Source organism: Apodemus sylvaticus, chromosome 22, assembly GCF_947179515.1.
Source record: "Apodemus sylvaticus chromosome 22, mApoSyl1.1, whole genome shotgun sequence".
NCBI lineage: Eukaryota > Metazoa > Chordata > Mammalia > Rodentia > Muridae > Apodemus > Apodemus sylvaticus.
This window is the reverse complement of record NC_067493.1, coordinates 26,161,884-26,168,933: the sequence shown is the minus strand read 5'-3', so window position 1 is coordinate 26,168,933 and position 7,050 is coordinate 26,161,884.

The following is a 7,050-nucleotide window of genomic DNA, read 5'->3' as shown; positions in this document are numbered from 1 at the left end:
TCTCTGCTGGGGTCAGGAGAGGCCATAAGTCCAACCCCCAGGGCCCCTGGCCCCAGCTCTTTGTCCCGGCATTGTCCCTGTGTCCCTAGCCCTCCAGTTCTCTGGGAACTATGGTGACTTGGCGGGAATTGGACTCAGCCAGGTGGTCAGTTTTTCCTAATGTGGAGAAGAGTCCTCAGTCATGTCTCTCTGGCCTGCCTTCTGCTCTTTGGGTATGCCAGACAAGTACTATACCCACTGAGCTAAATTCCCAGACAGCCCCCTTTCTAAGTTTTTGTTGTTTGTTTGTTTGTTTTTGTGACAAGGTGTCATTATGTAACTCAGGCTATCCTCAAATCCCTGCTGGGCTAGCAGGTCAGCAGCATCATGTCCAGACTATGTTTTGTCACCTCCAGAGTCACTTGTCAACAGTTCTTCTGCTAGACCAGGAGGTCCAGGGCTCAGGGTACGGTTGATCCTTAGGGGTAGTGGTCCCTGTTGTGTAGGATGGGACCCGTGTCCCATGGACAGAAGGGGAAGCTGAGGTCCCTGTCTAGAGTGGCCTATCCCCCTGGGAACCATGAGTCTGAGTTTGAGGACATCTGCTCTCTCTCCTCCTTTTCCATCCCCAGAAGACAGAGGTCCAGAATCTAGGATTCCAGAGCAGTATGTCACTGAAATGCGGCTTCTCAAATGTTTCCACTCTGTCCACTTTGTCAGATTACAATGTTGAGACATTTTGACATGACCTCAGATAGTTACATACATAAGAACAAATCCACAAATCAAATGTTCAAGGCATTTATTTTAAAACAATGTTTTTGGTATACATAGGATTCCACAATTTGTTAAAGAACAAGGGCTGAAGAGGTGACTTGGTCAGTAAAATGCTAGCCATACAAGCATGAAGACCTGAGTTCAGGTCCCCTGAATCCATTCGAAAAGCCAGGTGTTGGCTAAAGCTGGCTCTGGGGAGGATTCTTGTGTTTCTTGAGGTGGGTGGGGGTGGGAATTGTAGGAGGGTTGCCAGGATGCAGCTTACCTGCTCCTGGATAGAGTAGGTCGCAGGGAGAAGGGAGTAGAGGATGAAACATGGGTGAAGTCCCAGAAAAAGAAAGGGAGGAGAAGCCGGCGGTGGTGGTGCACGCCTGTAATCCCAGCACTTGGGAGGCAGAGGCAGGCAGATTTCTGAGTTTGAGGCCAGCCTGGTCTACACAGTGAGTTCCAGGACAGCCAGGACTACACAGAAACCCTGTCTCAAAAAACGAACAAAAAGAAAGAAAGGAAGAAAGAAAGAAAGAAAGAAAGAAAGAAAGAAAGAAAGAAAGAAAGAAAGAAAGAAAGAAAGAGAGGCGATTCTTGCATGCTGGGGACAAGGGAGAGTAGGTACAAGGCTCACCGGGAATGAAAGAAAATGATAGGTGCCAGGTAAGAGAACAGGGTGGGCAACCTGGGTAGGTAATGAGACATTAGGGTACAGTAGCCAGAGCAGTGAGTAGCGGAGGGGTGGGGGGCAGGGCACTTAAGAAAAAGGACACCAGAATGCTGGGATTACAGGCGTGCACCACCACCGCCCGGCTGACCAAGGCAACTCTTATAAAGGCAAACATTGAATTGGGGCTGGCTTACAGGTTCAGAGGTTCAGTCCATTATCATCAAGGCAGGAGCATGGCAACGGCCAGGCAGACATGGTGCTAGAGGAGCTGAGAGTTCTACATCTTCATCTGCAGGCAACCAGGAGGGGGGGTCTGGATCACACTGGCCAGACATGAGCATATATATGAGACCTCAAAGCCCCACCTCCACAGTGACACGCTTCCTATAACAAGGCCACACCTCCTCCAATAAGGCTACACCTATTAATAGTACCATTTCCCATGGGCCAAGCATAATCAAACACAGTTGCTCTCCTCATTCTTTTGTTTGTTTTGTTGAGAGAAGATCTCGTTATGCAGCCTTGGCTGGCACAGAGATCCACCTGCCTCTGCCTACCGAGTACTGGGATCAAAAGTATATACTGCCACCCAAATGGCTCCATCTTGATTTTTTTTTTTTTTGAGAGATCTCCAGATGAACTTAGGGCTCATTAATTCAGACAGAATAAGTGCCCAATGAGCTTCAGGCATCCTTCTTTATTGTTGGATAAATACCCTTCCACACCCCAACACCAAGGCTGGGGTAGCACACATGCTCCACCACACCTGGCTTTTCTTTTTCTTTTTTGTTTGTTTGCTTTTTGTTTATTTTTGTGGAAAACAAAGAAAAACTAAAACCCCCAACTCCAGAAAAAAAAATCCTAAAAAAATACTCCTCTCCCTCCCCCCAATAGCTCTCCTGGTGTCTTTTTTCCTAAGTGCCCTGCCCCCCACCCCTCTGCTAGTCACTGTTCTGGCTACTGTACCCTAATGTGGTACTTTAGTGGGTTTTATTGCTGTGAAGAGACACTATGTCTCGAAAAAAACCAAATCCAAAAACCACCACCACCACCAACAACAACAACAAAAAAAGAGTTGCCTTGGTCATAGTGTCTCTTCACAGCAATAAAACCCAGACTAAGACGTCACCCTTTTTAGGATTCCACATACATGAGCATACATGTTCATGCACCACAACTCCGTGCTCACAGACTATACACACAAAACCATACACTGCACACATATGCACACACAACAATAAAGCAAATTTGTATACTAGTGAGACATATATACTTGTTATTTTTATATAAAATCTTAAGCAATATTTATTATTCAAAGTTTATCAATATTGATTTTTTTGGGCAGTGCTGAGAATGTCACTTTATATAAATATATCATACAAAATGGTAGAAGCGTGTTTAGGGTCATTTCAGAAATTGCTGGAAATGCTGTCCTAAATCATAAGCCAAGGTTCATTAATAATTTTCCATGAATCTCCAGTCGGCTGCTTCGGTAGGAATTTTGAAACCAAACATTTCAACACCACACCAAGAGAAACTTACCTGTTACTTCTATACCACGGAGTAGCCACAGGGAAACATTTTTTAAACCATTATAATTAAAAAAAAATCAGATAATTTTGTATGTATTTCAGATAATGCTGTCCGTAATTTACTGCTGCATGTAGCTTGTGCTACCCCACTTTAAGCTCCTGCCAGACCTCACTACCAGCCCCACCCATGTTCTCTCAGATCCACCACAGATGAAACACACACACACACACACACACACACACACACACACACGCGCGCGCACTTTAACTTAGTTTCAACCTGCCTTCTTGGCTCAGTTGCTGGCACTTCTGATCTCCTGTGGCTAGTGTGCACTCCCGATACTCTTGGCTCAGAACCCTAAATCTGCCCTTGGCCTCAATTGCTACCCCATGCCCAGTCAGGGAAGTGGCCGATGGCCACTCCACCCTAGATCTCACGTGGCTGGAGACCTTTTCTCCCTCTGAAGCATGGCAGAACTCCCCTCCTCCCCTGCATCTCTCAGCCTGCCTTCAGGGACCCGGAAGTCTGCCTCTCTCCTTTGGCCCAGCAATTGACTCTTGGCATCTTTACTGATCCATCAAGAACCAACTGGGGAACAGGATCTTAGCATCTGAACCACCCTCTACAATGTACGGTTAAATGTTTGCCATCTCCCACTCCATTAATTATAGGACCTTAAGCGTCCAGCACGTCCACCGATTCCAGGTGCTCCCCATTGCTAGCTTCTCCTGCTTACTTCTCCCCAGTGCTGGGGAGCTCACCCCTGACAGTTCTCAGGAGAGAATGTGCCAGTTCTGGTCTCTCACCTACGCGGCTAGAAAGCGGAGCTCGCATGGACCTCTGGCCTGTCTCGTGCTTTTGACCATTCAGCTCTCAACTCCAGGAGGGACTGTTGAACGAGTGGCAGCTACTGAGGGTCCAGCTCCATGTGCACCGTCTGTAATCGATTGAGAGCGACATAAAGTGGGGGGGCATGTGCTCATGGTTGTCCTACTGCTGGGAGCACAAAGGTCCTTGCACCCACAGATTACTAGGGAACACATTCAGGGGCTCCAAGAATTCAGAGCTAGCCTTAGCTACATAGGGAGTTCTGAGTCAGCGAGGCCTATTTGAGACCCTGTGCATAATAATAATAATAATAATAATAATAATAATAATAATAATGATAATAATAATAAAATAGCAACAAGTAGGTCAGGGATGGTGGGTCATTCCTGGAATAGAATGGGAGGTGGTGGAGACAGGAGGATCAGGAGTCAAGTCATCTTTGGCTAAACAGTTCACTCCCAGCCTGGGCTACATGAGTCCCTCTCAGAAAGAAAAAGAAAGGCATTGGGGAGAAAGACGAGGGAGAGGAGAGATAGAGATAGGGCATTCCCTATGATACCTGTTCTCATGAGGGTGGGGCCAGCCTGGGTTACAAAGCTAGACTCTGTGGCAAAAGCAAAAGCAAAAAGCTTGATTTTACAAGCCATGTTGGGTACGAAAAGAGTTAAAACAAAACCACAAGCCCTTCTTCCTCCACACCAGGCCTCCCAAGTGCGTTTGGAGTGGTTTCATCTGGCTTGCTTTGTTTGGGGCTTGGTGTTTGGTTTGATTTTTTTCAGGGCTCAGAAGCGACTCTGCCCACCAAACCCAGTGTAACTTATAGGAAGGACCCTGGGGTGGCTCAGAGGATGGAGGCAGGAACCAGAGCAGCACAGACTTTCTTTGTGAAACACTGTGGCTCAGACTTCCTGCTGTAGTGGCCACCAGGCTGAGCCTTTGCATTTGGGATTCAACTTCCCAGGAGAGCCTGAGTTGTCCATCTGGGTCAGATGCCTGCAACCCTGTCTCTTCTCTTCCCTGCCTCCTATCTATCTTATCTGTCCTGCTTTCTCCCCTTTCCCATTTTCTCCACCCCTCCCTCCCCTCTCTCCCTTTCTCCTTTTCTAAAATATTTGACCTCATCACACAATTACTTCACATTAGTTCCTATGTTGTAGGAACATTAGTTCCAAGTTGTAGAGCTGTAGCTCTGAATATCTTGATTTTATGGATCTTAACAAACATTTCAATGATTGAACAAAATGTTTTGTCCCAAAAGATTGAAAAAGACCCACGTTAACCCACTCTCAACTGACCCTTTTCAGTGAGAGAACCTAGTTTCTCTAACCCCTAATTTCTATTTAAATAAAACGTTTCTTGCCTTCTCTGAGAGTTGTGGGCTCCGTGTTGGGTGCCACTTTAGGGAGACCCAGTAGGTGTCCAGGTGGGGAATTGAACCCACGAAGAGATGAGGATGAAAATGTAGTTCAGATGGACTTGGTCAACCTGGATGAGACTTCAGGGAGTCAGCTTTATTTGCTTGTTTGTTTTTGAGACAGGGTTTCTCTGTGTAACCCTGGTTGCCCTGGAACTCACTGTGTAGACCAGGCTGGCCTGGAACTCAGAGATCCACCTGCCTCTGCCTCCCGAGTGCTAGGATTAAAGGCATGCGCCACCACCACCACCACCCAGCATTGTCAGCATATTTAAAACACAGCACAATTTGGAGGAAAGTTCCCAGGAACAATCATTCTAATTCCAGGTGCACAATAAGGCTTAAGGTATGATTGCATAGAAACTCCTTTACAATATTTATGTGACCATGAGGGTGGGATCTATAGCTAAAAGGTCTAGAATCCAGTGCAGTCTCTAACTGATAGCATAGAGGTCAGCAGGCCATAAGGTCCACGTGACATCTCCCCTCAGGATAACTAAGGATCTATGGAGGAGAAGTCTGGGATAATCATTCTGGAAGATTTGGGTGAGGTCTGGCTCCAGATAGTAAAAAGCTCACCATACTGTTAACAGAGCCCACTCCCAGCCTTCTGGGTGGAAAACAAGTAATTCTTCCACTGAGGAGAGGCCCCTCTCAGTGTAAATGCTATGAAGAGACACAATGACCACGGCAACTTTTATAAAGGCAAACATTTAATTGAAGCTGGCTTATAGTTTTAGATGTTCAGTCCATTATCATCATGGCAGGAAGCATGGCAGCATCCGGGTAGACACGGTGCTGGAGAAAGGAGCTGAGAGTTCTACATCTTGATCCGAAGGCAACCAGGAGACTGACTGACTCTTTTCTTGCTGGGCGAGTTTGAGCACTAGGGGCCCTCAAAGTCAGCCAACACAGTGACACACTTCCTCCAACAAGGCCACACCTCCTAATAGTAGCACTTCCCTTTTTTTTTTTTTCCTGAGACAGGGTTTCTCTGTGTAGCCCTGGCTGTCCTGGAACTCACTCTGTAGACCAGGCTGGCCTCGAACTCAGAACTCCACTTGCCTCTGCCTCCCAAGTGCTGGGATTACAGGCGTGCGCCACCACGCCTGGCTAGTAGCACTTCCTTTAAACTAAGCATATTCAAACCTCTGCAAGGACCTCTGTGGCCCTAGTGATATACAGATTGCAATCAGTCTTCGAAATGGTGAGTCAGGTTCCGTGGTCCAGCCTTTTAATCCCGGAAGTTGGGAGGCAGAGGCAACTTGAGCTCTGTGAGTTTGAGGTCTATGTACAGAGTGCCAGGACTTAGTAGGAACTATCACAGCGATTTTGAGAGGTGAATCTCAATGGAAAGAGGCAGAACCTCCTTGAAAGATAGTCAGAGCCTGACTTCTGGCCCCAGGACCTTTGCCTGGCCTTCTGGCCAGAGAGAGTGTCTTAGTCAGGGTTCTTATCCCTGCAAAACATCATGACCAAAAAGCAAGTTGGGGAGGAAAGGGTTTATTCATCTTACACTTCCACACTGTTGTTCATCATCAAAGGAAGTCAGGACTGGAACTCAAGCAGGTCAGGAAGCAGGAGCTGAAGCAGAGGCCATGGAGGGATGTTTCTTACTGGCTTGCTCAGGCTGCTCTCTTATAGAACCCAAGACTACCAGCCCAGGGATGGCACCACCCACAAGGGGCCCTCTCCCCCCCTTATCACTAATTTAGAAAATGCCTTACAGTTGGCTCTCATGGAGGCACTTCCCCAAATGAAGCTCCTTTCTCTATGATAATAACTTCAGCCTGTGTCAACTTGATACACAAAACCAGCCAGTACAGAGAGGTAGCGCTGTCTTGTTGCCCGTTGGTGATTC